The 12,669-nt window shown below is 40.4% G+C and overlaps 1 protein-coding gene across 4 annotated transcripts in view; it reads left to right on the top strand.

The window, feature by feature from the left end:
- Positions 1-12,669, top strand: part of syngap1a (synaptic Ras GTPase activating protein 1a) — a 75,242-nt gene that overhangs the window by 15,357 nt on the left and 47,216 nt on the right. The window contains exon 1 of one of the 4 annotated variants that reach the window (XM_084131609.1): positions 1,887-2,590. The exons of the other annotated variants lie outside the window; for them this stretch is intronic. The gene's annotated coding sequence lies outside the window, so the exon portion shown is untranslated. Of the gene's footprint in view, positions 1-1,886; positions 2,591-12,669 lie in introns of those variants that run through there. 4 annotated transcript variants of the gene reach the window in all.

Consider the following 12,669-nt stretch of genomic DNA (forward strand, 5'->3'; position numbering starts at 1 on the left):
GAGAATGTAAAAATAAACCTGTTAAACATTTTTATTTCTAAATAGTAGCAATATATATATAAAAAATAATAATAATACACCCGGCCCACCTGGACCATGACTTGGCCCACCTTTCATCTCATATCTGGAGCCGGGCCTGGTTTCACATAATATTTTACAAGAATAGCATGTCTTTATGATTATAGTTATTGTTCTTGATGTGAACGACAGGCCCTTAAGATACTACCCATCGCAAGAGTCTGAATTTATTATTATTTTTATTATCATTTATTCATTATTATATGAATGTTAAAGGATTCGTAAACATTTGCACTTCAAGTCGTTTGTATATTATGGGGTATATATATAGATGCTTTCAGTATGTATCCAAACATACAGAAATATACATGTGTTATGTGTGAAAACAAGCCTGTTCGTCCACAGCAGGAGTTCTTGGTGCCGCATTTACATATTCCTTAGTCGACTGTATTTATATTCATACCTAAACACACATATTTACACATAAACATATGCAAAACTCTCTCTCTCACAAACACACACACACAGTCTTACTGTATATGATTATGAATGCTGCCTGTGATGAACAATGATACATGTGATTTTATTTCAGGAGCTGAATCACACACACACACACACACACACACACAGCTATTCTGCTGGTAACCATGACAATAATTACAGATTGCTGTAACTGTGTGTTAACTGATGGCTCAGGGGAGCGAAAGCACTTTGGACGACCATCTTTCACTCTCTCTCTCTTTATTTTTCCTTTTGCTTTATACTCGTTCTTATTTAATATGGAGGATGGCCATCCACAGATTGAAGGCTTGTGTTGTCATGGAAACTGTAAGTCGTTGTGCCACTAGCCAGCTCCCCCACGGTGAGCCGGTTGGTTCGTTCTGGACCCAACCATCGTGAGCGCGGCGCTCTGAGTGAGTGGGTGTGTGTGACCCGCGTTCAGCTCGTTTCTAGTGCGAGTGTGTGTTATTCACAATATTGATGGTCCTTTCATGGATTTAAAAAAAAAAAAAATACATAAAGAAAAATGATTCTGATTTGAAGCATTCTTTTGTGAAGCATTTACAGAATGGGTCTGACAGCATAGATCATTTCACAATTTAGGCTTTAGGAGTTACGATTTCATGGTGACTTTAAGTGTGTTAGTCACTGAATGTATTAGAATAGCGAATTTGAATTTAAGTGAATCTAGTGTAGTTAATTGCGCCAGTAATATCACTAATACATCTTCTGACACAGAGTTTATTTTACCTGATCAATTTAAAAAATCAACCGATCTCGTCCAGCGCGGGAATCGAATCCAGGTCGATCTGTATGAAGAGCGCCGTTAATGCGGACTAAAAACGTAATTTGTTGTAGATTCTCATGTTTAATGTTAGTTAATCTGACATGTTCTTGGCTCGTTCTTGAGTTTATTTTACCTGCTCAATTAATAAAGATCAATCGATCTCGTCCAGGTCGGAAATCGACCTCGAGTTTGTCTATATGAAGAGCGCAGACAGATAATATACAGACTAAGAACATGTCAGTTGTTTAAGTTTATAATGTTTAATATTAGTTAATCTGACATGTCATTGAGTTTATTTTACCTGCTCAATTAATAAAGATCAATCGATCTCCTCCAGCGCGGGAATCGAACCTGGGTCGATGTGTATGAAGAGCGCCTGACGGACGGTCAACGCGCCCGAAGTTTCTGATGTTTAACGTTACTTAATCAAGGTTGTGTGTGTTAATGACGTTCAGATTTTAACAGTGCGCAGTGTGTGTGTGTGTGTGTGTTTGTGTGTGCGCGCGCACGCGCGCATGTTGTGTAGGGGTAGTAGCAGATCTCTGCTTCAGTCTGTCAGACTCGCTGTGTAGGGCTGCATGATTTCTTTTGCCAGTGTGAGTGTGAGATGGAGATGAAGATGAAGATGAGGAGGATGGTGCGCGCGCGGTCCGCCCACGCAGGATCATTCCTGACTCGCGCGCTGCGCGTCTAAACCCGTCGCGCTGAATATATCACATTTATTTTCGATGAAGACGATGGTGCGGGAGTAACGGGATGAAGAGCATCAACACCATCGGCGACATGATTACGAACCCGCCGCGGAGCGAACGATGAGAAACGCGTTACCCTGGAAACGGCGGAGACTCGAGCGAGCGCAGGCCGAGGAGAGAGCACCGCAAGCCGGACCGAAGACGCAGGAACACCCGCTGAAGGACGCGGAGCTCCAGTTGCGCGAATTATGCATGACATATTCATGATGTTCATATTCATGAGGGAACGAGATGCCTTTTCAATAAGCCAGTGATGAAGATGATGATGATGATGATGATGAAGATCACTGCACATGTCCACAGAAGCTGCAAACTTCCCTGCATCACTGGCTCCTGTGAGGACCCTTCATGTCTGAGAGAATTAGTGATTGTCCCGCGAGACTGAACTGATCTGAGGACAGTGAGAATGACAGATGAGGGGGGGATAGTTTGACTGATTTTCAATGCAAGTTGCTGGACTGGAGAGACAGACAGACTGAGAGAGAGACAGACAGAAGCGCTGAGGCCTGACGCCTCCTGTCTCTCTTCTTCGGTAAGTCACTGCAGGGACGTTTAAACTCTGAAACTAATACTAATTAAGTACATCAAAGTAAATGAGGTTTTACGTTTTGTTTGTTTTGACATTTTCCGCATCGGGCTTAAATATTGAAGAATGTGTTTTCTTGCGCATATATTTAAAGTGCTATTTTATGCTATTTTAAATATTGTAATGTTGTTTTGGCATCTACTACAATAGTTTTACATGCATTCAAGGTCAAAAACACTAATTTCCTCATAATCTCCACTGCAGCATCAGCTCTTTTTCTCTCAGTGTCTGAAACGCTTCGATCGAAGATTCAGTCTCTCTAAGCCCCGCCTCTCTGAGAGCTGCTCTGCTCTGATTGGTCAGACACCAAACGCTCATTATCATATCTGAATCTCAGCTCTTGATCACAGTGATACGAACAGTAATGATGGCGTGGGTTTTACCATATCAATCTCATCAAAACTGCGTCTTCTCGACATGAACAACACGAACCAAACTCTTCCAGTCTCAGATAAACTAGTGTTTGAGGGCGGAGCTAAGAGACGCTGCTCAGCCAATCAGGACCACAGGCGGGCATTATGCAAATTAGTTACAAACCTACGCAGGTTCAGCAGGAAGTGAGACTGAATTACTGACGACTTGTTTCAGAACTTCAGAATCGATTCTTTTGACCTTTATTTGTTGTGCACTTTGATCTTGAAAACTTTTCAGACTTTTAACATTCACAAAAAGCTCTATTACAACACTACATGAAAGCATATTAACACATATCACTTTAACATAAATAGCTCTTTATATGCAGGTATTGTGAGTGATGTGTGCAGTGCAGAAACTCACTGGCATGATTGTGATTGGTTGCCAGGTCGCTGCTCTGCTGTTGCTAGGGTGTTCGGGTCTGTAATGTTCTGGTCATCTGTTTAATGTTGCATCACCTGTTAAAGTGAAGCAACCTCTGGACTCAAAAACACATGATCTGAGGAATAATTCGAAGCTGTTGTTCACTCGTCTCCTGTGAGGGATTGTGGGATTGACTGTCGAGAACATCAGAAAGTTGAGAGACGCTGAACTTCATGCAAACAAGATGAGAAAGAAATTCAGAGGAGAAAACAGTGGCTTGGATTTAGTGTTTAAATCGCATCATTTTTTTATTGCTATATTAAATTCAGATTAGGGTTTATCTTTGATCTCAGGCCGGTATAGAGTGACTGCAGCTGCTCGGCTCATTGATTCATGTGTGTGTGATATCGGAGCTGAGCTGCTCTGTGTGTGTAGTGCAGGTGCACAGATACATCAGTGACCGCATCAGATCGATGATATCAGACTTCATTTCTCTGTCTTAGCCTTTTTATGCCATGTTTCTATTATGAATTTAATGCAGAATATAGAATGCATTAAATGTAATTCTTATTGTGCACAAAATATAATTCATATATATATATATGACGCAAATAATTCACTGCACAGTATATAATGCAATAAATCAAATTCTTATAATGCAAAAATATAATGCAAACAATGAAACTCACTGTAAAGTATATCATGTTAAAAAAAATTATAGTGCAAAAAATATTAAAATATATAATAAATATTACAAAGAATTAAATTTACTGCAAAGTATACCCTGCATTAAATTGAATTCTTGTAGTGTAAAAAATATATAATATACTGTATAATGCAAAAATATAATGCAAAGAATTAAACGTATGGCAAAATTTATAGTGCATTAAACTAAATTCCTATTGTGCAAAAATATAAAACATACTGTATAATGCAAATAATTAAAATTACTGCAAAGTATATATAATGTAATGCATTACACTGAATTCCTACAGAGCTGCATGCTGTGGTAGTTTATAAATGGCTTCTTCGGGTGTTTATAACCAGCGTCTGATCATTTCACAGCCGGCAGAGTCACTGGCACACGTACAGTAAAGCCAGATGTGAAATACAGGTAATGAAACCATTTTAATCCAGAATGTCTATATTTAGGTTTTGGTTGATTCTGCAGAGAAGGATGTGATGTGATCTCCTCCAGCAGAGATCCACACAGATGTCTGATACATTATTCATATATGATCTTTACTGGCTGTAGATCAACCGTCGGCTGAAAGGGTTCACCAGAAATACACATTCTGTTCTCATATTTCACCATCATGACTAGCGCCAACAAGGACAAACAGCGACATAACAACAATCCATATAACTCATATACTTCTGATGCTTTGTGTGAAATTAAGTAACCACTTATATTTTGCCACAGTCGTGGGTTTGATATCCAGGGAATGCATGATAATACATTATACAGCATATATAGACTGAAAGCAATGCAAGTCACTTTGGATAAAAGCATCTGACAACTGCATAAATGTCACACAAAGCATCATCGTATGACTTCAGAAGACTTCAGAATTGGAAACACTTTACTTGAAACCTTTGTCTTATGCATTATAAAGCTAGTCGTTAATGCATTATTTCTCTTCATAAATAATTTGTTAATATGCATTATAATATATAATAAAAATGCATTACAATATCTGCAGATTCCTTGTTACATTTATGACATTGGTTGTTTGTAATGTGTTTTAATTCATTATACTTTCTAAAGGTGTAACATTGAAATAATACATGTTATAATGCATTGTAAATACAAAATTATGTCATGTGACTATAGTCACTATAGATGACACAGGCTAATAGGTCCTTAACATCATTCTCTATAGGGCACAGCTGATTGGTTCCTGCTGTATCAGTATCCAATTAGCTTAATGCTCAACATTCAAATACTGGTCAGCATTTGCCTTAGCAGTGCAGTGCTTTCAGAAACCCTCCACCTTCCCCAGCTCCACCTGTATAGATCTGCTACGGGTAATTCATGTACGTTATATTGTACAGCAGCAGCATGTCTTACTCACAGCAGCGTGTTGTGTGTGAATTGGCAGAAGCAAGTCCTGTACTTACCAATAACAGCAGCAGCAGCAGCAATAACAGCAGCAGCAGCAGCAATAACAACAGCAGCAATAGCAGCAGCAGCAATAACAGCAGCAGCAGCAATAACAGCAGCAGCAATAACAGCAGCAGCAGTAATAACAACAGCAGCAATAGCAGCAGTAATAACAGCAGCAGCAATAACAGCAGCAGCAGCAATAACAGTAACAGCAGCAATAACAGCAGCAGCAGTAATAAGAGCAGCAATAACAGTAACAGCAGCAATAACAGTAGCAGCAGCAATAACAGCAGCAGCAGTAACAGTAACAGCAGCAATAACAGTAGCAGCAGCAGTAATAGCAGCAGCAGTAATAACAGCAGGAGCAACAATAACAGCAGCAGCAATAACAGCAGCAGCAGTAATAACAGCAGGAGCAACAGCAATAACATCAGCAGCAGCAGTAATAACAGCAGCAGCAATAACAGCAGCAGCAGCAATAACAGTAACAGCAACAATAACAGTAGCAGCAGCAATAACAGCAGAATCAGTAATAACAACAACATCAATAACAGCAGCAGCAATAACAGCAGCAGCAGCAATAACAGCAGTAGCAGCAATAACAGCAGCAGCAGTAATAACAGCAGGAGCAACAGCAATAACAGCAGCAGCAGTAATAACAGCAGCAGCAGCAATAACAGTAAAAGCAGCAATAACAGCAGCAGCAGCAATAACAACAGCAGCAGCAGTAATAACAGCATCAGCAGCAGCAATAACAGTAACAGCGGCAATAACAGCAGCAGCAGCAATAACAGCAGCAGCAGTAATAACAGCAACAGCAGTAGCAGCAATAACAGCAGCAGCAGTAATAACAGCAGGAGCAACAGCAATAACAGCAGCAGCAGTAATAACAGCAGCAGCAATAACAGTAAAAGCAGCAATAGCAGCAGCAATAACAGCAGCAGCAGCAATAACAACAGCAGCAGCAGTAATAACAACAGCAGCAATAACAGCAGCAGCAGTAACAGCAGCAATAGCAGCAGCAGTAACAGCAGCAATAGCAGCAGCAGCAATAACAGCAGCGATAACAGCAGCAATAACAGCAGCAGCAGCAGTAATAACAGCAGCAGCAATAGCAGCAGCAGCAATAACAGCAGCAGCAGTAACAACAGCAGTAATAACAGCAGCAGCAGCAATAATAGTAGCAATAACAGCAGCAGCAGTAACAACAGCAGTAATAACAGCAGCAGCAGCAATAATAGCAGCAATAACAGCAGCAGCAGTAATAACAGCAGCAATAATAACAGCAGCAGCAATAATAGCAGCAATAACAGCAGCAGCAGTAGTAACAGCAATAATAACAGCAGCAGTAATAACAGCAGCGGCAGTAATAGCAGCAGCAGCAGCAATAACAGTAACAGCAGCAATAACAGTAGCAGCAGCAATAACAACGGCAGCAGTAATAACAGCAGCAGCAATAACAGCAGCATCAGTAATAACAACAACATCAATAACAGCAGCAGCAATAACAGCAGCAGCAGCAATAACAGCAGCAGCAGCAGTAATAACAGCAGGAGCAACAGCAATAACAGCAGCAGCAGCAGCAGTAATAACAGCAGCAGCAGCAATAACAACAGCAGCAGCAGCAATAACAGCAGCAGCAGCAGCAATAACAGCAGCAGCAGTAATAACAGCAGCAGCAGCAATAACAGTAACAGCGACAATAACAGTAGCAGCAGCAATAACAGCAGCAGCAGTAATAACAGCAACATCAATAACAGCAGCAGCAGTAATAACAGCAGGAGCAACAGCAATAACAGCAGCAGCAGTAATAACAGCAGCAGCAATAACAGTAAAAGCAGCAATAGCAGCAGCAATAACAGCAGCAGCAGCAATAACAACAGCAGCAGCAGTAATAACAGTAGCAGCAGCAATAACAGCAGCAGCAGTAACAGCAGCAATAGCAGCAGCAGCAGCAGTAATAACAGCAGCAGCAGTAATAACAGTAACAGCAGCAATAACAGCAGCAGCAGTAATAACAGCAGCAGCAATAACAGCAGCAGCAGCAGCAATAACAGCAGCAGAAATAATAGCAGCAGCAGTAATAGCAGCAATAACAGCAGCAGCAATAACAGCAGCAGCAGCAGCAATAACAGCAGCAGCAGTAACAACAGCAGTAATAACAGCAGCAGCAGCAATAATAGCAGCAGTAACAACAGCAGTAATAACAGCAGCAGCAATAATAGCAGCAATAACAGCAGCAGCAGTAACAGCAGCAGTAATAACAGCAGCAATAATAACAGCAGTAATAACAGCAGCAGCAATAATAGCAGCAATAACAGCAGCAGCAGCAGTAGTAACAGCAGCAGTAATAACAGCAGCAATAATAACAGCAGTAATAGCAGCAGCAGCAGCAATAATAGCAGCAATAACAGCAGCAGCAGTAGTAACAGCAGCAGCAGCAATAATAACAGCAGCAGCAGCAGTAACAGCAGCAATAACAGCAGCAGCAGTAATAACAGCAGCAGCAGTAACAGCAGCAATAACAGCATCAGCAATAACAGCAGCAGCAGTAATAACAGCAGCAGCAGTAACAGCAGCAGTAATAACAGCAGCAGCAGCAACAGCAATAACAGCAGTAGCATCAATAACAACAGCAGGAGTAATGACAGCAGCAGCAATAACAGGAACAGCAATAACAGCAGCAGCAGTAACAGCAGCAATAACAGCAGCAATAGCAGCAGCAGCAATAACAGCAGCAGCAGAAATAACAGCAGCAGCAGTAACAGCAGGAGTAATGACAGCAGCAGCAATAACAGGAACAGCAATAACAGCAGCAGCAGTAACAGCAGCAATAACAGCAGCAATAGCAGCAGCAGCAATAACAGCAGCAGCAGAAATAACAGCAGCAGCAGTAACAGCAGCAGCAGCAGAAATAACAGCAGCAGCAGTAACAGCAGCAATAACAGCAGCAGCAGTAACAGCAGCAATAACAGCAGCAGCAGTGTAGTAGATCTATTCCGCCAAGACCAAACATATCAATATAGTCATATCTATTACCATGCCAAACATTCAGAGAGTTGTCATGACAGAACTGTGGTTAAAATTGTTCATACAATACCTGCATTACAAGGCATAATTAATGCAATATTTACTGGTATTTTTATGATGCCCATCAAAAATTATGAACTTGCGTTCTATGCAAACAGTGTTATTTTAGTATTATTTATTGTCTATATTAATTGTATTTATTTTAATTTTATATAGTTTATATTAATATTTCAAATGAACTTTTATTTGCATTTTTTTCAGTTTTCATTTTCGTTTAATTTTATGCCATTTTGCTGTTCTTTGTCATTTTTATTATTGTTTTATATTACTACTTATGTTTGATAAGTTAAGTTTTCCATTTTCAAATACATTTTTTAGTGCTTCAACTTAAACTTATTTCAGTTAGTTGCCAAGGCAATGTTTACATTTTCACCTAATGTTTTTATTTGATTTAACTATAATGTTTTTAACAGTTTTAGTTTGGGCTAACGATAATGACCCTGCATGGAAACAGCATAAGAGCTCAGATTTGGGGGTGAGTGATAATGACAGGGTTGGTTATTACGCTTAATGGCTGTGTTTGTTGATGATGTTTGTGAGTTGAACACATGGACTGAGGCTAATGTTCTGAGAGCGTGAGGGATGTTTTCTGTGCACTGAGATGTTTCTGCTCAAACCCGCCCACACAGAGACCCTTCCTCAAGCATCAGATCTGTGTGTGTGTGATACATGTATCAGCGAAGCTTTCAGCGATTCCCACCCACACACACACACACACACTTCAGCCTGACATTGCATTAACATCTAGAATGGCGTTCGGTGTGTGTGGGTGTGTTTGTGTGTGTGTGTGTGTGTGTGTTTCGTGCGCGACCTGATCGCACTCGGGTGAATTGAAAGTGTAATTTACAATCCGTGATTTTATGACTAATTAAAGTCTTTCTGCCGTTGTTTGCGTGAAGCTGCCGTGTGCGGTTGTGTGTGCTTTGCGTGTGCTGAGCTCCGTGTGTCTTTTTAGCTTAAAACGGAGGCAGTTTCCATGACGACAAACAAAGACCTCGGATTCAGAACAAAACTTCAAGAAACAGAAGGACTAAGAGAGTGTGAGCGGAAACTTTACTGTTCATTAGTGCTGATTACTAAGTCAAGCATCACTAGTACTAAACCTCCGACAATAAGTGTTACTATTACTATTAAAACACTTTCACCTGAAAAAATCCCACAGACGCTGCGCCGTAGCAACTGCTTAGCAACACCCTGGCAACGACCCAGAACACCCTAGCAACAATAAGTTTCTCACAGGTGAATCTCACAAGAACAAGCCCCAATTTTCAGTCCAATTTAATCTAATTGGGGCTTATAATGGCATATTTTTTATAAGAATAAGCACATAATGATATGATCTTTAAATGAAAGTCCATGGGGCGTGTCGACACACGACACTAAAGCGATGCCTTGGCAGACAGTATACAGCTGGCTGAGGGAGGAAAGATGCTAATACGGGAAATATGCTAATACGGAACGGTCCGTCAGTGGTTGTGGGCGGAGCATGAGCAATATGACATCATATTGCTCAGAAAATCCAAACTGCTTCATTATTGAAAGTGTTTAAACTTTTTGAGGATTAAAAACAAAGTGAATGGATTTTTTTCATTGTATGGTTGTTGTGTCCACACACTGCAAAGACACATTTATATGAAGTGGCACCTTATAAAAGTGATTTTTGCTTTCAATGACCCCTTTAAAACTGTAGTGGATCTAATGAGAATTACAAATCAAACCTGCATTGAAGTGATGAGAAACTGTGGAGGAACATTTTTGATAATACCACCATTTTTGATAATATACGTATTTCTATTAAGTCATAAATCCAGAAAAAGTCAAACAGACCATTTTTGAAAGAGTAAAACATTTCACAGGGCCCTTCTCATCATGTCTCTGGTGTCTTCTAGCTAAAACACACGAGAAAGTAATGATTCAAAGTCTTTAATAAGAAAATCAAAACGCAGGAGATCACAGGACTACGTTCACTCGACATAAAGATGAAGAACAGACAGAAGTCAGGCTTTAAATGAGGAAACTAATGAACAACAGGTGAACTACATTAGTTACTAACTGGGAAACTAAATCAACATACAAATGACAAGGAACAGGAAAAAACTGAACCAGAACACAATGAAACTAAACATAACTGTACACTATTACTGTAAAAATGTAAAAATTATTAAGAAATAATAATTAATTATTATTATACTTAATTCAATTTATGAATTAATTAATAGTTTAAATGTTTTATGAATTTACTTGATTAGACATGCTATTGATTTTTTATTTTAATTAAACCCTTAAAGTCCCCCTGTGGTGAAAATCCAGCTTTTAATGTTGTTTATATGTCTATGTGGTGTTTTTAATATGCTTTAAGACATGTGTAAGTTCATAAGTCGACTCCATTGCTGAGTATTTCCTCCTTAAAACTGCAGTGAACCAAAGACAGTCTCAAAAACACGCTTTGAAATCGCTGGTGTTTCTGACGTCACAAACTACCTTGTAACCAATCAGATCAACGTGTGATCGTCAACCAGTGGATCTCTGAGCTGAGTGAGTGAGTGGAGGCGGGGCTCATTTGCATATTCATAGAACCGCGTATACTAAATGAGGCAAGGGTGTCGAGTTACATTCAAGATATTTTAAGGCATGAAGACATTTCATTCAAGTAAAAAAGTGTTTAAATATGTCATTTTGGTGATCAAAGATGAGTTTTAAGGGAAAAATGTGTTGATTACAGGGGGATTTTAAATTGTATATGTTTTTAATTAAATATGCTTTTTAATTACAAAATTTTTATTTAGTCATTAATATGGAATCCAGAAGTAATTAAAATGGGGGGGGGGGGATGAATTGGGAAAAATGATTCTTCTGCGAGTGTTTATTCAGTAAGATGTTTAGGAGCTGGCGTATCCTCATATTCCCGGATTCTTGACTGTGATGGTCTGATGTTTCAGGTGTTTTCCTTCTCAAGCATCTGTGGTGATCTGGTGTTTGTGTTATTAGTGTAATTGATGCCGGCTGGAATGAGATCAGACGCAGATGATTAACACTTGTGTTTATAGATCACACAGCGGAGCATGACTGATATTCCCAAACCTATTCCTGCCACACAAATCTCTTAATCCTGTAAGATCCCCGTCAGAGGAGGAAGTGACGATAAACTCATAACGGATTATGAAAGGCTGTCCTGATTCAGCAGCGCCACCAAACATCTGATCAAAGACATCGAGTGACGTTACACACAATCCCTGATGTGTCTCTGTGTTCAGCGGAAAATGCTGTTCGACTCGCTGCCGTGATGCTGGAATGGTTGTCAGGGTGTTGCTATGCAGTGGCGGTTGTGGTTTCTTACTGGATTAGGTCTAAAGAGTTACTGATGTTTCATATCTTTTAACTAGTACAAATGTTGATGACTTACACCCCTATGAGTGGGCGGAGACTATGTGAATAGGCGGAGATTATATGAGTGGGTGGAGACTATATGAGTGGGGGAGACTATATGAGTGGGCGGAGACTATATGGGCGGGGAGACTATATGAGTGGGTGGAGACTATATGGGTGGGGGAGACTATATGAGTGGGCGGAGACTATTTGAGTGGGCGGAGACTATATGAGTGGGCGGAGACTATATGGGCGGGGAGACTATATGAGTGGGGGAGACTATATGAGTGGGGGAGACTATATGAGTGGGCGGAGACTATATGGGCGCGGAGACTATATGAGTGGGGGAGACTATATGAGTGGGCGGAGACTATATGGGCGCGGAGACTATATGAGTGGGCGGAGACTATATGGGTGGGGGAGACTATTTGAGTGGGTGGGGATTATATGAGTGGGCGGAGACTATGAGTGGGCGGAGACTATGGGTGGGGGAGACTATTTGAGTGGGTGGAGATTATATGAGTGGGCGGAGAATATTTGAGTGGGCAGAGATTATATGAGTGGGTGGAGACTATATGAGTGGGCGGGGTCTAACTGATTGTGTGGACACAGCTTCATGTGTGAAGATCGAAGTCCCGCTGTCTGTATCTCCATCATCTGATCAGTCACATGTGTGTCTGTCTCT

This window comes from Abramis brama (assembly GCF_963993115.1).
Source record: "Abramis brama genome assembly, chromosome: 12".
Taxonomy (NCBI): Eukaryota; Metazoa; Chordata; class Actinopteri; order Cypriniformes; family Leuciscidae; genus Abramis; species Abramis brama.